Source organism: Nicotiana attenuata, chromosome 2, assembly GCF_001879085.1.
Source record: "Nicotiana attenuata strain UT chromosome 2, NIATTr2, whole genome shotgun sequence".
Classification (NCBI taxonomy): Eukaryota; Viridiplantae; Streptophyta; class Magnoliopsida; order Solanales; family Solanaceae; genus Nicotiana; species Nicotiana attenuata.
The window spans coordinates 11,214,913-11,235,079 of NC_031990.1; the positions used below are offsets into that span (position 1 = coordinate 11,214,913).

Here is a 20,167-nt window from a genome sequence, read left to right on the forward strand (position 1 = left end):
AATTCGTTAGTTTTGAAATGGTGGTAAGTTTGTGGCCTTGATTTCTTGGGCGACTTGACCTTGCGTCCATTACACTTGTTAGAAAAACTGACTCTTTCGATGATCGTACAAATTGCCGGGAGATTTTGGCTTTACTTTCTGAATATCTTCTTTCTCAATATCAACAGCTGACTATTTTGCGCCTATCACCATTTGTGTTTATGGTACAAACAACCTTGCTCCCCAAAACAACTTTAACTGAGTAACTTTTGTTGACCCTTGAAATATTGTTCAGTCCTTCAAGCCTTTTGCTCGTCGGGGAATATCAAAGTTGGCTTTATGCCTTTGCCCATACTGTTTATGCCCAGAAATTTTGCTTCATATAATAAGGAAACTGTAACCAATTTTGCGACCTTTTCTTTGCTTTGCTTTGACAAAATTAGACTGAAAGGGACTCAAAAAGTAATGCGAAAGAAAATAAGAAGGTGAAATAATAAGTATTACAACTTAATCAAGAAGCGTCCCTTTTAGAGGGGAAAAATAAGAAAGGACTTATCTGGAGGAATATGCTGACTTCAATGAACATGACATGCACTTTGGACTGGATGCCCGATCCGTCTGAACCGTTTAATTCTCAAAATTCATTGTAAACTTCACTTTGAAACTGAGTTCTTTGTCTTAACCATGCTTGACGGATATATCTGTCACCTTTCCTTCTATATCTGTCAAGTGTAGAGCTCCTTTTGACAATACTTTTTTGATAAAGTAAGGACCTTGCCAATTTGGGGTAAACTTTCCTTTTGCTTCTTCCTGGTGTGGAAAGATGCGTTTCAAAACAAGCTGTCCTACCTCAAAATTTCTTGGGCGCACTTTCTTATTGTAAGCGCGTGCCATTCTTTGTTGGTATAACTGACCAAAACAAACTGCCGCCAAACGTTTTTCATCAATCAAACTCAAATGTTCCAATCGGGACTTCACCCATTCAGTGTCCTCAATCCCTGCTTCAACAATTATACGGAGAGAGGGAATCTCAACTTCAGCAGGTATGACCGCTTCGGTGCTATAAACCAACAAGTAGGGCATTGCGCCGACTGATGTACGGACAGTTGTTCGGTATCCCAAAAGAGCAAAAGGCAGTTTCTCGTGCCACTATCTAGACCCTTGGATTATCTTCCTAAGAATCTTCTTGATGTTCTTATTCGCAGCTTCAACAGCTCCATTAGCTTTGGGCCGGTAAGGAGTAGAATTGTGATGCTCAATTTTAAATTGTTCGCACACCTCCTTCATCAGATGACTATTCAAATTAGCAGCAGTATCTGTAATAATGGTTTTTGGAATACCGAAACGACAGATGATGTTGGAGTGAACAAAGTCTACTATTGCTTTCTTGGTAACTGCTTTCAATGTAATAGCTTCCACCCATTTGGTGAAGTAATCAATTGCAACCAAGATTAATCTATGCCCATTTGAAGCTTTTGGATCGATTGGCCCAATGACATCCATTCCCCTAGCAACAAAAGGCCAAGGAGCCGACATAGGATATAACTCTGAAGGAGGCGAGTGAATCAAATCCCTGTGAATTTGACACTGATGGCAACAAAATGAAAGCAATATCGTTCCATGGTAAGCCAATAATATCCTGCCCGAAGGATTTTCTTTGCTAGAACATATCCATTCATGTGCGGACCACAAACTCCCGAATGCACCTCATTCATAATCAATTCAGCTTCTTTGGCATCCACACATCTCAACAAATTCAAATATGGAGTTCTTTTGTAAAGGATTCCCCCACTCAAAAAGAAACCATTAGAGAGTCGCCTAATAGTTCTCTTTTGATCCCTATTAGCATGTTCCGGATATTTTCTTGTTTTCAGATATTGTTTGATATCACGGTACCATGGTTCACCATCTAGTTCTGCTTCAATTGTATTGCAATAACCATGTTGATCTCGAATTTGAATTTCTAATGGGTCAATGTGAGTATTACCCGGATATGGAAGCATTGAGGCCAGGGTGGCCAAGGCATCAGCTAATTCATTATGAAACCTGGGAATGTACCTGAACTCGATGGACTTGAACCTCTTGCTAAGATCTTCCACACATTGTCAATTTGGAATGAGCTTGAGGTCTTGAGTCTCCCAATCACCTTGAGCCTGCCGAATAAGCAAATCTGAATCTCCCATCACCAACAGTTCATGCACATTTAGGTTTATTGCCATGTTTAGACCCATGATGCAACCTTTATATTCTATTGTGTTGTTTGTAGAGAAGAAACGAAGCCGCACCGCGGCAAGGTAATGTTGCCCAGTAGGTGATACAAGAATTTGCCCTTGGAGTACCAAATCTTGTAAAGATGTTCTTCTTCAAAAATTCCACCACACTTTTAGATTCATTGTTGGGCAAAACAACAGCCTCAACCCATTTAGACACATAATCAATCGCGACTAGAATGTAGGTGTTCCCACAAGAGCTAACAAACGGTCCCATGAAATCAATACCCCACACATCAAAAATATCTATCTCTAAAATGGTGGTGAGAGGCATTTTGTTATTCTTTGACATTCCACCGGCCCTTTGGAATTCATCACAATGCTTGACAAGCTCACTAGCATCCTTGTAGAATACACAACTAAAAGCTTTTGCCGCCGTTCTTGCTCTACCATGGTGACCATTATACGGTGAAGAGTGGCAAGCCTCAAGAATTCCCACTTGTTCCTCCTCCGGCACACATCGCCGAATCATACTATCGGTACGAATCCGAAAGAGGTATGACTCATCCCAATAATATTCAAGGCAATCCCGTTTTGAGCTTCTTCCTTTGGTTTGAAGAGAACTCATTCGCTACAATACCACTCACAAGATAATTGGCTAAGTCGGTGAACCATGGCATCTCGGTCACTGAAATGGCTAGGAGTTGCTCACGGGAAATGAATAATTTATCTCAAGACCGTCATGTGGCTTCCCATCCTCCTCCAAACGAGACAAGTGGTCTGCCACTTGGTTTTCACTACCCTTACGGTCTTGAATCTCTAAATTAAACTCTTGCAATAGAAGCACCCACCACATTAATCTTGCTTTAGAATCTTTCTTGCTCATCAAATATCGAAGCGCCGCATGGTCGTGTGAACAATCACCTTTGTATCCATCAAGTACGGACATAACTTCTCCATAGCAAAAACAATAGCAAGGAGATCTTTTTCGGTCACTGTGTAGTTGACCTGAGCATCATTCATATAGTAGACCGGATGGAAGATTTTTTTGATACGTTGCCCCAATGCTGCTCCAACCGCTACATCACTTGCGTCACACATGAGCTCAAAAGGCAAGCTCCAATCATGTGCGGTAATAATAGGAGTAGTAGTCAACTTGAACTTAAGCAATTTGAATGCCTTCATGCAATCTTCGTTGAAATGGAACTTGGCATCTTTCTCCAAAAGTTTGCACAAGGGTTTCACCACTTTGGAAAAATCCTTGGCGAATCGGCAATAGAACCCCGCATAACCCAAGAAGCTCCTCACTCCCTTCACGGATGTAGGGGGTGGGAGTTTAGAAATCACCTATATTTTGGCCTTGTCACCTCAATACCATTCTTTAAAATTTTATGGCCAAGGACAATGCCTTCCTCGAACATGAAGTGACATTTCTCCCAATTCAATACCAAGTTCTATTCTTCACAACTTGCCAAGACCTTATCCAAATTTTTCAAGCAATCATCAAAAGAATTCCCGACCACGAAAAAATCATCCATGAAGACCTCAAGAAAATCCTCCAGCATGTCAGTGAAGATAACCATCATACACCGTCGAAAAATCGTTGGTGCATTACACAACCCAAATGGCATCCGTGAGAATGCGAAAGTACCATAGGGACAAGTGAAAGTGGTCTTTTCTTGATCCTCTGGAGCAATAAGAATTTGATTGTAGCTGGAATACGCATTGAGGAAACAATAGAAAGCACGACTGGCCAACCTATCAAACATTTGATCATGGAATGGAAGTGGGGAATGATCTTTCCTTGTGACTTTGTTGAGCTTGCAATAGTCCATACACACTCTCACCCGGTCATCGTTCTTGTAGGAATCAACTCGTTCTTCATTGGTAACCACAGTCATGCCCCCTTTCTTTGGGACACATTGCACCGGAGAAGTCCATGCACTATCGGAAATGGGGTAAACAACCCTCGCATCCAACCACTTTATGATGTTCTTTTTGACCACCTCTTGCATTGCTTCATTTAGCCTCCTTTGATGTTCAAAAGAGGGTTTGGCACCCTCCTCCAAAATAATCTTGTGCATGCAAAAGGCGGGGCTTATGCCCGATTATCCGCCAATGTCCATCCTATAGATTTCTTCCTCTTTTGTAGCACCGCCAATGTGGAGTCTACCTGCACGTTAGTCAAAAAAGAGGAAAGAATAACCGGTAAAGTGGAACAAGGTCCGAGGAGTTCATACTTGAGATGTGGAGGCAATAGCTTCAACTCCAAGGTGGGAGGCTCCTCGATTGAGGGCTTTATTGGAGGAGTTTTCCAGTTTTCAAGATCCAAGGATAACTTGTGGGGTTCATAAGTGTACGATTCCATTCCTTGCAAAGAATTCACACATTACACATAGCCATCCTTCTCCTCATCATCATTAAGGTTGAGCAAAACGGCCTCCAAAGTATCCTCAATATTAATTGTGGCACCAGCATCATCAATAATCACATCGTTCACCAAGTCCACGAACGAACAAACTTCATTGCTATTTGGTTGCCTCATAGATTTTCACACATGGAAGACCACCTCTTTATTACCCACCCAGAAGGTGAGCTCACCGGCTTCCACATCAACAAGAGCCTTCCCCGTAGCAAAGAAAGGTCTACCGAAAATAATAGGCACCTCATAGTCTACTTCATAATCAAGAATCACAAAGTCCGCCGGGAGGATGAACTTGTCAACACGAACCAACACATCATCAATAATACCCAATGATCTCTTATAGTACGATCCACCATTTGTAACCTCATGGATGTGGGTCTTGGTTGCCCAATTGTCAAAGTTTTGAACACCGAATAGGGCATCAAGTTGATACTTGCCCCAAGATCACATAAAGCTTTGGCAAAGTCGACGCTTCCAATGGTACAAGGGATTGTGAAAGCGCCCGGATCTTCCAATTTAGGAGCCATTGAGTGCACAATTGCACTCACTTGATGTGTCGTCTTTATAGTCTCATAATTCATCGACCTCTTCTTGGTCACCAAGTCCTTCATGAACTTTGCATAACCCGACATTTGCTCCAATGCCTCAATCAATGGTACACTAATAGACAAACTCTTCATCATGTCAATAAACTTTTTGAATTGGTTCTTGCTATTTTGTTGGCAAGCCTTTGAGGGTGTTGATACCCAATTTTTCCCTATATTTTTTATATGCATAAATACCTTCAAAATAGCATATACATGCATATATAAGCATACACAAAGGTTTTACAATTCTTCCCATGATTTTAGGAATTTAAGTTGATTTATTTTCTTCCCTTTTATTCATAAAATCCCAATAATTATTTCCCAAATTATTGTTATGATGATTTAGTCATTTAATTTCTATATTTATGCCAAAATATGGTTAGTATATTTTTATGCATTTTTATAATTGCATTTGGTATTTTTAAGCTAAAATTGCATATAATTGCAATAATAGCCCATTTAATGTATAATTACATCCTATATGTGTAAAATTGGTCCCTATATTTTTAAAATGATAAATATATATTTTAAATCATTTTGGTACATAAAATTATTTTCCAGAAATTGTTTATTATTTATTATAAATTAAATAGGAGAAAATTAGCTATTGAAAATATAGCCAGATTGACATTTCAATTTTAGCCTAAATTGAACCCAACCCCATCCCAATTTCTTATTAAATTACTTGACCCAGACCCTATACACACTTACCCGACCTAGAACCTGTTAGATCATGGCCGTTGATTTGAGAGATCAACGGCCCATATCGTTTATTTCCCTTTTTAATCTTAAACGACCCCTAACCCTAATCACTCTCTACACACCGCCGCCTCTGTATCCTCTCCTCTCCTCTCCTCTCTCAACCTAACCCTAACCCCCTTTCAACTGCTGCCCCTTCTCCGGTCATCTCCGGTGACTACCTTTCAACTCCTAAGCCTCCAATGGCCCCTCCATTGCCGTGCTCATCTTCTCTGAGGCCTTCAAGGGCCCTGGGCCACGCTGACTTGTATATAGGGTTTGCTGTTTTGTATGTTCATGGCTACTCTGTGTGATTTCGAGCAAAATCACACTGTATTTGTTACGATCTTTGAGTTTCTAAACAGGTTCTTCCATCTCTACTTGGGTTTCTTCTGAAACCCTAATTTTGTTTGCATCTCTTAGATCTGTGTTTTTTTTAAAACGATTTGAGTCTGTTCCTTTTATGTTTTACACTGTTCTTGAACCTCTTTTGCAAAAATCGTCGATTTCAAGTTGTTATTTTTTTACTTTCTTCTAAAGTTAGGGGTTTTTCAGAACTTCTTCTATGATCTGATTAAATCGATTTTTTTATATGTTTTAACTTCTATCCTTTGCATATCTCGACTGACTCTATGTTTTACTGCTTTTTCAACTCGCTTATGTTAAAAGCCCTAATTTTTTAAGGTTCTTCGTTTGGTTTCTGTGTAATAGCATGACGGACCGGTTCTCATTTTTGAGTTCTTGTGATTTCTTGTGACTGCCTCGCCTTGATATGCTTCTACCGAGTTCCTCAGCCTAAACTTACACTGATTATATGTGTTTGTGTTCATCTTGACTATTCACATCAAGACTTACATCTTTCTCACTGATTCGACATTGTTTAACTTTCATATTTGCTAGAGTTGTGTGCCAATTCTTGACTATCCATGTCTTACTCTATTTATATGTCAAACATGCTGACTCTTTTTTCATGACCTTCTCTTTGATTAGTTCAGCGTTCCCTGTTTCCTAGTTTGATTTGAACACTTCCCTTTAAACCCCCCCCCTCCCGATTCCTACCTTTCCACTTAATTTGATTAATTTGCTTGCCTAAATTAATTTTCCCTTGCCTTGTCTGCATTATTACTTGATTCTCGCCGATTATTTCCTTAATTTAAAACTTTCTGGAGCTAGCCTTAATGACTTGTTCTATACTTGTACTATTTTGAAATCTTTCCTTATTTGTTGTACTCCAACTATGTACGCTTTCTTTCCTTATTTATCACTTGTTCTTACCGTTGAGTTAACTCCTCAATTAAAGGGAGTACTTGCCTTGATTGCTTTACTGATTGATTCTGAGTTCCATAACTACTGGTGAACTTTGATTTTTACCTTATTTGCTACTAGTTCTCAACCTATAAATACCTTAGTCTTTCATTAACACAAGACACGAACTCTTGGTTCAAAAAACTCTCTCACACACACTTAAAACTTCCTGCTCTCTTTTGTGCTACTTGTCGCTGCTCTAAGTTAGTCGGCTGCAAGCCAAGGCTAACCATTGTGTTTTCATGCTCTTTCACTTTGCTTACTGTCTTCTTTACCGGTATGTTCTAGTTTCAATTTAAAGTTTCAACAACAACATGATCCTTTTGTTGCTTCAGTTCATTCTGTTTCTAGTTTGCTTCTATTGTGGTTTTGCTGTGAAATCTGTAGTTAATATGTTTACATTATTAGCATGTTATGAAATTCCCTTCTTTAGAATCAGTGTATTACCCCCTCTGTTTGTTTCTGAGCATTTCTAGACCTTTGCTTGATTATGTGTTGGCAATTAAGTGTCCCATGAATCCCAAACCCCCCTGACCCCTGTTTGTGATTACTGGATTTACTTTGGTTCTATGACCACTGGCTATGTCTATGAACCTCTCTTAAAGGTGTTATGTTTGGATTTTTGTTCACTACCCCAATCTCTTTTCAAACTGCCTCTGGGGTTTTACTAAAATTACTTTCGAACAAACTTCCTTTTTACAGTCTTTCACTAAAACCTTTCAACTTGTGTCAAGCACTTTCACTTTACTCCTAGATTAATAAGTTCTGCCCCCTCCAGTATGTGTACTGCCTTGGGATCCTCTAGAGAACCCTCTGAACTCTGGCATGCTGAGGCTGGCCCTTCCACACTGCACTTGTTCAATCTTTGGTTACTAAGTCTAAGTGTAAGCACTGCCCGGGATCCTTGAGATCCTTAGGGAACTTTGATGCACCTAGACTCTGACTTTGTCTATGGAATCGAGGCATTTGAGGCCATTGGAGGCTTTGGGCAATCTAGGCCTAATCGGAGGCTCCCTATAGAATAGCTTCTTGATTTTTTATTTACTTATGTAATTCATTCATTGGTCTGTAATAACTTGTAAACAGATATTGGGGTATTTTAGTGAAAAGGGTGGGTAGATACATGTTTTATGGGGTAATTCGGGTAGAAATCATGCTCATAGGACTTTACTTTTAAATCTGTTTGCTCTACTAAGTAGAAATCATGCTCCTAGGACTTCATGTTTAAATCTGATTGTTTTTCCAATAGAAATCATGCTCCTAGGCCTTCATGCTTAAATTCGATTGCCTCACCAAGTAGAAATCATGTTTATAAGGTTTTACATTATGTCATGTTTAGAAACCATGCCTATCGGTTCTAAATAATCATGCCTTCAATCAGATTAACTGATAGATGTCATGCCTATAGAAATTAATCCAAATTATGTTATGGCAAGTGTTTATGTCTGCATGTCTTAAAATCAGAGTAACAAACATAGACATCATGCCTATAGGGAACCATATTTGAAATTCTGCCTGTCAATCCAATTAGTCTAAATAAATCAACTTAGTCCACGCCTAGTCCATTTCTGAATTGGTTTTATTAAGTATTTCATATTTCTTGAAACAAGTTCTTTCAAACTGCCTCAATCTCATTAGATATCATGCCTATAGGTATTAACGAAATCTGTTTTAAAACCGGCTTTGTTTCTATACAAATGTGCTAATCAATACTCCGCGTATAGGCAAGCCCTTAGGGCGTTTTCAAAAAATGCATCTCTGAAACTGTTTCTATTGCTTAATGTTTTCTGATCCTAACAGGCTTTAAAAAATCCATAGGCAATTGCTAGGTTTATAACTTCTGAGTCTAAAAGAGGTTGTTTGTTTTTTGCACATTCACCTAGATGTCCTGCCTTAGGACATTGTCAAATAAAAGACCTTAACTGTGCTTGAGTCGTGCTGCTTATGTGTTTGTTTGGGGAGGAAACTCTGAGCCGCTAATTGCCCCTTTTACATGCTGAAAGTCCTAAGTATTTTGATTGTCGCCTTAGAATTTTAACCTTTTAAAACCTTAGGGGTACGTCTAGAACCACCTATAGGTAGAGGTCCTAATTCCCTCCAGGACCGTTAAGAAGGGACGGGTAGCAGCACGCAATAGAAATCGCTGACCAAACACTCGCTTTGCATGGCCAATAAAGGGATGGGAAGGGTAGATATGGATATGATGACCAGTGCTCTAATGCCACGCGTAGCCCCTTTCCGAGGAGTGATTACCGGGCATTGTACTGATGTGATACTTATAGGCTAACCAACCTAGGACCTCCCTCTTCCCAAATTCTCTTTACCTGAAGCTTTACTTTCCCTTTTTATGCACATAACCTGTTTAAATCCTTGTTTTATTGTTTGAGTTATACAATGCCCAACATGCTCTACTTGCAATTATTTGCTTAAATTATTTATTTTGTTAATGGACTAATTCGTGAATGTAAGTTCGGCCGGGACCCACAGTTGTGGACCAAGAGGGGTGCCTAACACCTTCCCCTCGAGGTTATTTCGAGCCCTTACCCTAATCTCTGGCAATGCAAACCAATCTAAGAGTTAACCGCTCTAGGTGCCCTAACGCAACTTAAAAATCTTTAGGTGGCAACTCTTCAAATACCCACTTCCCAAAAGGAAATGAGTTATCACCACCCATGAATGTCGAAACCCGGACTTCTCCCCCCGCGAGGGAAGGGGAAAAAAGGGGGCGCGACAGCACGTCGACTCTGTTGGGGATACCCTTTAGGCTCTTACCATGACGAACTTGCTCTTATAAATTAGTCCAAGCATGCTTTATCCCGTACCCTCTTCCCTTATTTTAATTTTTTTTACTATCTGTTTTTTTCCTAAGCATTTACTGCTCTTTATTCTTGAAACTGACTAGTCGGTTTGTTTCCTTTTTGTAACTGTCTTTCAATTGTTTAAATACTGTATTTATTTTTCCTTACGTGAAAATACTTGACTATTAACTGCTGTATAAATCATGCTCCACATCATATTCCACTCGTGCGTATCAAACCCTATAGCAACGCTTTAATGAGTGGTTGCGCTCTTCCTATTTACTACCCTTAAATTCGGAAAGGCTTATTTGCGGTAAAACCAGTCGATCAGCGGTGCAGTCGATGGTCCGTGCCTTCTCCCTCGAGTTTTCCGCTCGAGGGTACCGGTCTAAAACCCCATAGAAACCTTACTCTGGTTAAAATTGTGCATGCATCATGGTCAAATCTAGTCGGATCAGTTATGTTGTCCGCATAATGATCATTTAAGATAAGCCTTATCCAAAGTCCATCGGGTTTTCCATAATTCCAATGGACACAACCACGTTCTGTGCATTAATTTGGAGAACTAAATGCTGATATGTTGATCACAAATGTATAAATAGTCGAGTCTGGTGGGGGAGAAGGGCCTAACCCTTTTTGTTTTGCAGAAAATGAGGCACGAGGTCCCCAGCTTCGATATGGTTAGCACACCCTCACTCTTGCTAGACTAGTGGAGAAATCTTCCATCAGATGACCAAATCAATGAATGGAAAGAGAGGGCCGCCAAATCTAGCGAGAAGCTTGAATATCTGGAATACAGCCTGTTGGAATTGGAAGGAAAAGCGAGGAAGAGAGTCACCGACTGACGCTGAGGGAAACGAAGAAGGGCATTTGGCAAAGGCATTCCTGCTAATGAGCCTATGCGAACTGGGGGATTTGATCGACAAGAGCATTCAGCCTGAAGAAAGTCCTTCCGAGACCAAATAGATTAGGTTTACTTGCTTTTCAAATGTAATAAGGCCAAGTGCCAGTAGTAATTTGTCTTTTTCTATTATCTTGGTATTGTTTTGGGATTCGTCTATTTTGAAATTATGAAATGAAGCATTTATTGGCATTAAAAGTTCTCCAAATCTACTTGTCGCTAGGCCTACCTCGGGTACAACGAGGCTCCCAAATTAGGATGCAAATTTATATTTCCGCATATTTGTTTAGATCCTGCAAACATTTCAGGACCCTCACTGACTTGTTACCTTTTGTTTTTGCTTATTTCTTATTATTATTCCCATCCCCTAGGTTGGTTCAATCATACTGGCCTCATCAGCATGTCACACCAGATCCAGAGGCCCTTCACCTCCTCCTCATCCAAGCAACACAAAGGGCAAAGGAAAGGCAAAGACGGATGATTTAAGTGGTATCCGAAAGGAAAATATTGAGAATGCAGAAACCTCTGATGGTCGTAGCACTATGGCCCCAAATGATCTGGTTTTAAGGCTAGAGCAAAAGATATTGGAACTGCAAGGAGAACGTGAGCAAGTTCGCAACCCGGCAAACCTGTCGCTTACCCTGAATGTCCCTGACATCAACCAACAGAACGCCAAGAACCCAGCACCTCCTCAAAGCACACAAAATCCTCCCGCACCAAATCAATACGCAACTCCACCCCAGAATCCCAACCCATTGCCAGCTCCGCTGCAACAACACCATCAACCAATTCATTACCCACCAGCTACCACTTACCACACTCCCCAAAATACACCACCACTCATTCCTGATCCACAGAACTCCACCAATGACCACCACCACACCCACCAAAGCAACCCCATCTATGTGGAAACCACACCTCATCCTACCCAACCAATCTCCTGTACACTGGAAACTTCTGAAAAGGATTTGCTCATCAAAACATGGATGAAGAACACAAGAAGTTGACTAGCCGGGTTCAAGGTGTTGAGGGCGACAGAGGAATAGAGGGTTTGAACTATGAGGACTTGTGCATACAGCCGGATGTCGAACTGCCAGAGGGGTACAAACCTCCCAAGTTCGAAATGTTCGATGGTACAGGTGATCCCAGGGTTCATCTCAGAATTTATTGTGACAAACTTGTCGGGGTCGGGAAAGATGAAAAGATCCGAATGAAGCTCTTTATGAGGAGCCTTACCGGGGACGCTTTGTCCTGGTATATCATCCAAAATCCCAAGAAGTGGTCTAATTGGGTAAGCATGGCATCAGATTTCATGGTCCGGTTCAGGTTCAACACAGAGAACGCACCGGATGTCTTCTACTTTCAGAATCTTAGAAGAAACCTACTGAGATGTTTCGTGAATATGCTACTCGTTGGAGGTCGAAAGCGGCCAAGGTCAGGCCATCCTTAGACGAAGAACATATGAATAAATTCTTCGTCAGGGCACAGGACCCGCAATATTATGAGAGGCTGATGGTTATCGAAAATCACAAATTCTCTGACATCATCAAACTCAGAAAAAGGATAGAAGAAGGGATCAAAAGCGGAATAGTAACAAACTTTGAGGCTTCGCAGGCCACGAATAAAGCACTACAGTCAGGTGGCATATCGAAGAAGAGAGATGTTGGGGCAGTAATGGTAGCCCAGGGCCCAAAATCCCCGCTTGTCTACCAAACACCTCCACCCACATACCAAATACCTCCACCCACGTACCAAGCATCACCGCCCATATATCAACCTTCATCTCCCAGATACTCCCAACCAGCCTCTGTCCATCACACCTATAACTCCCAACCATCCTACTTCCAATCACCGCCAGCCCGTCAAAATTATCCGAGACCACGACCCAACTTTGAACGCAAGCCACCCAGACAGTATACCCCCATTGCTGAGCCCATTGACCAATTATATGAAAGGTTGAAAGCCACCGGTTATGTCACTCCTGTTCCCGCTGTGGCGTTAGAAAATCCATCCCAGTGGGTCAGCCCGAACAAGACTTGTGCGTACCATTCCGACATGAAAGGGCACACCACTGCTGAGTGCCGAACATTGAAGGATAAGATAAACGCTAATTGACAACAAGGTCATACAAGCAAAGGAGGCCGCACCTAATATCCGCAACAATCCCCTCCCTGATCACAGAGGTGATGATATACATGTGATAGAGACAAATGAAGAATGGGACCCTGAGGGGTCGATCGAGCTTATTCGGGAAGGCGATGACTCTAAGGTCGCAATCACACTCACCCCTATTGTGGTTTAGACACAGGCACCAATCGAGGTTGAGGTAACTGCATCATATCCATTCGAGGTAGAAGTAGCGCCGCCCGCAGCCACCCCCGCTCCATTTGAAGTAGAAGTGGTCACGCCCTTCACTGTGATAGTATCCACCACACCTCGATTCAACTCAAAAGCAATACCCTAGGATTATGTCGCTGAGGCTCGGCGGAAAGGGAAGGCCAAGGTAGAGGAATCTGACTTGGCACAGGGAATGAATAGGACCGGAAGAGTCTATACACCTGAACACCTAGGAGGTTCAAGTAAGGAGGCCACTACTAGGCAACCTATCATTGATACTGGGCCAGATGACCTGTGGAGGAAAGTACAGGCAAAGGAGTATTCTATTGTTGACCACCTGAACAAAGTCCCTGCTCCGATATCTATCCTATCACTAATTCACTGTTGCAGAATTCTGAGGCACACAAGAACGCCTTGATGAAAGTGTTGAGTGAGGCCTATGTACCCAATAACATCACCGGCGTAGAAATGTCCAACATGGTTGGGCAAATACTAGAAAGCCATAAGATCATCTTCCACGAGGATGAGCTACCACCCGAGGGGCGGAATCACAATCGAGCATTGCATATTACGGTGCAATTTGAAGACAAGTTCATTGCCAGGGTCTTGGTTGATGGAGTTTCAAGCCTAAACATCTGTCCATTGGACACTGTGAAGAGGTTGGACAAAGGTTTCCACGAGATAAGGGTAGGAAACATGAATGTGAAAGCTTTCGATGGGTCCTAGAGGGCCACGAGCGGGGAAATCAGCCTTTGCTTGCAGATGGGGCCAACTTGGTTCGATGTTGAATTCCAAGTACTTGACATACCAGCCTCATACAACCTTCTGTTGGGCCGACTATGGATCCATGCTGCGGGAGTCGTGCCTTCCACGCTACATCAAGCCGTGAATTTTGAATGGAACCACCAAGAGGTAATCATTCACGGAGATGGAAGTAACTCCATCTACACTAGTCAGACCATCCCGGCCATTGGACATAGAAGAAGGCTAGGAGGGGAAACCTACCATCACATCGAACGGGTCAATGCTGTCGAAAAGGACAAGTGGTGGAGTAACAAGATAGAAAGCATATTAGCATGGTCTAGATATGAACCCGTCAAAGGATCGGGAAAGAACCTCCAAGGTATCACCAAACCAATACAGCTGAAGAATCATGGTACTACCTTTGGGCTCGGATACCAGTACACATGGAAAGAGTACAGAAACTGGTCGCCTCCATGGCGTGGGCCATATTACCCACTTGAGCAGCCAGTGCCACGTCTGGAACAAGCTTTTCACCAAGCTGACACAATGTGGGGAACCGCGGAAGAAGAAACGCTAGCAGGATTGAGGAATTTGTTCTTGGAGGATGAAGACATGGATTGCAGTGCCATAATTGAGGAGATGGAGGGCCTCATTATTCAAACTATGGAGAAGGGAGCCGTTCTCATGAATTGGACCTCCACACCATCCCGAGCCCGCCGGGTCCCTGGGTAGCTTGGCAAAATTTACTTCTATAAGCCATTCTAGGCATTTAGGATTTCCCGTAATTTTGTTTTAAGTTTTATTTGTTTTCCAAAATGAATGCTCGATTCATCAAGCAGTACTTTGTCTGGATAATTTTTCAAGTTTTAATCAAATGAATTTGCTCTTTATTATTCACTACTATCTTTACATTTTTTCTTTTCTACAGCATTATTATTATTTTTCCTGATGAACCAGTGACTGTGACATGTAATGAGGCAACGCAACATGAGAATAGTGAATCAGAGGAAGATGAGATACCTGAGGAAATTGGCAGAGAGGTTGAAAATTTTGAGAACAAGCCTAAGTCCAATCTGGACGAGACTGAAGCAGTAAATTTGGGAGACGCCGAGACCGTCAAGGAGACCCGCATCAGCATTCACTTGTCACCAACAGAGAAAGAAGAATAAATCCGGTTCCTAAGAGAGTATGAGGACATTTTTGCATGGTCATATGATGACATGACCGGTTTGAGCACGTCCATAGTGGCTCACAAGTTGCCCACTAATCCCATGTGTCTGCCAGTCAAGCAGAAACTCAGAAATTTCAAACCCGGCATGAGTTTGAAAATCAAGGAGGAAGTTACCAAGCAGATTAAAGACAAAGTTCTCAGGGTGGTTGAGTACCCAACTTGGTTAGCTAACATTGTGCCAGTTCCGAAGAAGGATGGGAAGGTCAGAGTATGTGTCGACTACCGGGATCTAAATAGAGCAAGTCCCAAGGATGACTTCCCACTACCAAATATACACATCCTGATCGATAATTGCGCCAAACATGAACTCCAATCCTTTGTAGATTGCTTCGCAGGTTATCACCAGATTTGGATGGATGAAGAAGATGCAGAGAAGACACCTTTTATTACACCATGGGGTGTATATTGCTACAAGATGATGCCATTCGGTTTGAAGAACGTTGGGGCCACTTACATGAGAGCCATGACAACCATCTTCCATGATATGATACACAAAGAAATAGAAGTGTATGTGGACGATTTCATTATCAAATCCAAGAGGGCCGCAGATCACATAGCAGACTTGAGAAAGTTCTTCGACATGCTAAGGAGGTACAACTTGAAACTGAACCCCGCCAAGTGTGCATTCGGGGTTCCCGCAGGAAAGTTATTGGGATTCATTGTCAGCCGTCGAGGGATCGAGCTAGATCCGTCTAAGGTCAAGGCTATTCAGGAGTTACCGCCGCCTAGGAGCAAAAAGGACGTGATGAGCTTCCTAGGACGTCTCAATTATATCAGTCGCTTCATAGCGCAGTCCACAGTCATATGTGAACCCATCTTCAAAATGATGAGGAAGGATGCCAAGACAAGCTGGACCGAATATTGTCAGAAAGCCTTTGACAGAATCAAGGAATACCTGTCTACACCACCAGTGCTTGTCCCGCCAGAACCGGGACGACCTTTGCAACTCTATCTATCTGTACTAGATGGAGCCTTCGGATGTGTTTTGGGACAACATGACGAGACAGGAAGGAAGGAGCAGGCCATATACTACTTGAGCAAGAAGTTCACACCTTACGAAGTACGGTACTCTCTGCTTGAACGCACTTGCTGTGCTTTGACCTGGATAGCTCAGGCATTACTTTTGTTTCTACACTACATACCTCATATCCAGGATGGATCCTCTGAAGTACATATTCCAGAAACCCATGCCAACTGGAAAGTTGGCCAAATGGCAGATACTATTAAGTGAGTTCGATATCGTCTACGTAACTCAAAAAGCGGTCAAAGGACAAGCATTAGCAGATCACCTTGCTGAGAATCCGGTGGGAGGAGAATATGAACCTTTGAAAACGTATTTTCCCGACGAAGAAGTGTCATTTGTAGGAGAGGACATTACTGAAGCATACGACGGTTGGAGGATGTTCTTTGACGGAGCTGCAAATTTCAAAGGAGTAGGCATTAGAGCAGTTTCGGTATCAGAAACAGGTCAACATTATCCGGTATCTGCTAAACTCAGATTTCCATGCACCAACAACATGGCGGAATATGAAGCTTGTATACTAGGGCTCAATATGGCAGTCGACATGAACATTCAGGAGTTGCTGGTGATCGGTGATTCAGACTTGCTTGTGCACCAGGTACAAGGAGAGTGGGCCACCAAGAATTCCAAGATATTGCCATATCTGCACTATACGCAGGAATTGAGAAAGAGGTTTACGAAGATAGAGCTCCGACATGTGCCCAGAATTCAGAATGAGTTTGCCGACGCATTGGCCACTTTGTCATCCATGATACAACATCCAGATAAGAATTATATTGATCCCATTCCGGTGGAGATCCACAATCAGCCGGCATATTGAGCTTATGTCGAGGAAGAAGCATATGGAAAGCCTTGGCTCCACGACATCAAAGAATATTTATCAAAAGGAGAATCCCCGGAGCATGCAAATCACACTCAGAAACGCACATTCCGGAGACTATCGAATCACTTCTTCCACATCGGAGGGAACCTGTATAGAAGAACTCCTGATTTGGGTCTACTGAGATATGTTGACGCAAAGGAAGCTGCTAAGTTACTTGGGGATGTGCATGCTGGGACCTGTGGTCCACACATGAATGGTTTCGTCTTGGCTAAGAAGATACTCAGGGCAGGTTCTTTTGGATGACCATGGAGACGGAATGCATTCAGTATGTCCGCAAATGCTATCAATGTCAAGTGCTCACCGACATGATAAAAGTACCGCCAAACGAGCTCAACGCGACAGGCTCACCTTGGCCATTCGTCGCCTGGGGAATGGATGTTATTGGTCCAATTGAGCCCAGTGATTCAAACGGACACAGGTTTATTCTGGTCGCCATCGATTACTTCACAAAATAGGTCGAAGCTGCGTCTTACAAAGTAGTAACCGAGAAGGTCGTCATAGATTTTGTCAAGGATCGTATTGTGTGCCGATTCGGAGTTCCCGAGTCCATTATTACTGACAACGCAGCCAATATCAACAGTGATCTGATGAAGGCTATATGTGAAGCTTTCAAAATCAGGCACAAGAATTCCACAGCCTATAGACCTCAGATGAACGGAGCCGTAGAAGCCGCCAACAAAAAACATCAAGAAGATACTAAGGAAAATGGTAGAGAACCACAAACAATGGCACGAGAAGTTACCCTTTGCCCTGTTGGAGTACCGTAACCACGGTTTGCACATCAACCGGGGCAACTCCCTACATGTTGGTTTATGGTACCGAGGCTGTCATCCCAGCCGAGGTGGAGATTCCTTCTTTGAGAATCATACAGAGAAGCCGAACTCAGCGATGCAGAGTGGATTAGAAGTCGCTATGAGCAATTGGCCCTTATCGATGGAAAGAGGATGAATGCATTATGTCACGGCCAGCTTTATCAGAACACAATGGCCAGAGCTTTCAACAAAAGGGTCAAACCAAGACAGTTTGCACCAGGATAGCTGGTATTGAAGAAAACATTCCCTCATCAAGACGAGGCCAAAGGGAAATTCTCTCCCAACTGGCAAGGTCCGTACATGGTCCATAGGGTGCTGACAGGCGGAGCACTTATACTTGCTGAAATGGATGGAGAAATCTGGTCAAAACCAATCAATTCAGACGTAGTCAAAAGATACTATGCTTAGATTATTTTGCATTTCTTCATCTGATGAAATTGAACTACGCTTGACCTGATTCCCGTTTAAGAGGGGATACATAGGCACCCTTATGGGTTCGGTCATATCATAATAAAATTTTCATTTCCCCCAAGATAAAAAACTGGGGCAGAATTTTGAGGAGGACCTTCAAAATTCTGGAGCAAGTCCTGCCAGCGCCAGCATATATTAGACAGTCAGAAATCAGTTAGGAAACTGGGCAGAATTTTGAGAAGGATTCTCAAAATTCCGAAAGGAGTCCGGCAAGGCCTATTGTCTGCAAACGGTCGAAGATCATCTACCAAACTGGGGCAGAATTTTGAGGAGGACCCTCAAAATTCCAATATGAGAGAGTTGCAATGCCTCTAAAATGTGTCACAGTCGCTAGTTCATCTAAAATAATGTGATATTTCACCGTGTTTTAAATAATAACTCTATTTTTCAAGAATTGCATATTTTCGAAAAACTCTATTTCCGTTACAGTTAGGTATCACCCAGGGGAAATCAAAAGGCTTTCAGAACGGAGCAAAGAAAAGCCAGCCAACAGAAGCACGAACCAACCTTCCCCCCACAAAACTTACAATTTTTCTTTGAACGCAGGCACATCTGATGTAACGATAACATCCATGTAGCAAGATCGCTATCAATCACCGAACACATCTCCAGCTAAGACATATGCTGCCCTTGTTTGCTTCTTGCTTTTTGCATTGGACTAATCCCTGTCCTGTATATTTGCATGAGGCTAATCCATGCCTCCCCATTTGCATGAGTCTAATCCTTGACTCCCTGTTTGCATGAGTCTAATCCTTGCCTCCCCATTTGCATGAGTCTAATCCTTGACTCCATGAGGCTAATCCTTGCCTCCATACTTGCATGAGTCTAATCCCTGACTCCCTGTTTGCATGAGTCTAATCCTTGACTCCATGAGGCTAATCCTTGCCTCCATATTTGCATGAGGCTAATCCCTGTCTCCATATTTGCATAAGGCTAATCCCTGCCTCCCATTTGCATGAGTCTAATCCTTGACTACCTGTTTGCACGAGTCTAATCCTTGACTCCATAAGGCTAATCCCTGCCTCCATACTTGCATGAGGCTAATCCTTGCCTCCCCATTTGCATGAGTCTAATCCTTGACTCCCCGTTTGCATGAGTTTAATCCTTGACTCCATACCTACATGAGGCTAATCCTTGCATCCCTGCTTGCATGAGTCTAATCCCTGACTCCATAAGGCTAATCCTTGCCTCCCCATCTGCACGAGGCTAATCCTTGCCTCCCCATTTGCATGAGTCTAATCCTTGACTCCCCGTTTGCATGAGTTTAATCCTTGACTCCATACCTACATGAGGCTAATCCTTGCATCCCTGTTTGCATGAGTCTAATGCTTGACTCCATGAGGCTAATCCCTGCCTCCATACTTGCATGAGTCTAATCCCTGACTCCATGAGGCTAATCCCTTCCTCCATACTTGCATGAGGCTAATCCTTTCCTCCCCATCTGCATGGGACTAAGCAATGTCCCTCTTTGCACAAATATTGCTCTATTTTAGTACTATTCATTTGCTTTTCGATCGGGCTAAGCTCTGCCCTCCATTTCACAAGACTAAGCCTTGTCTTGTTAACATCATAATATTGCATATCATGGGCTGGAATATCGCCAATCTATCCAAAGGCGTCATAGTCTAAAGGCATCATCCTCATAGCCGGAAGACACCATGCCATGGCCTGAGGATCTCTCAAAATTGCATATCATTATTCAAAGGCGTCATGGTTCGGAGGCAC

The 20,167-nt window shown here is 42.5% G+C and overlaps 1 pseudogene; it reads right to left on the reverse strand.

Moving 5' to 3' along the window:
* LOC109216566 lies at window positions 1,129–2,210 on the reverse strand (annotated as a pseudogene).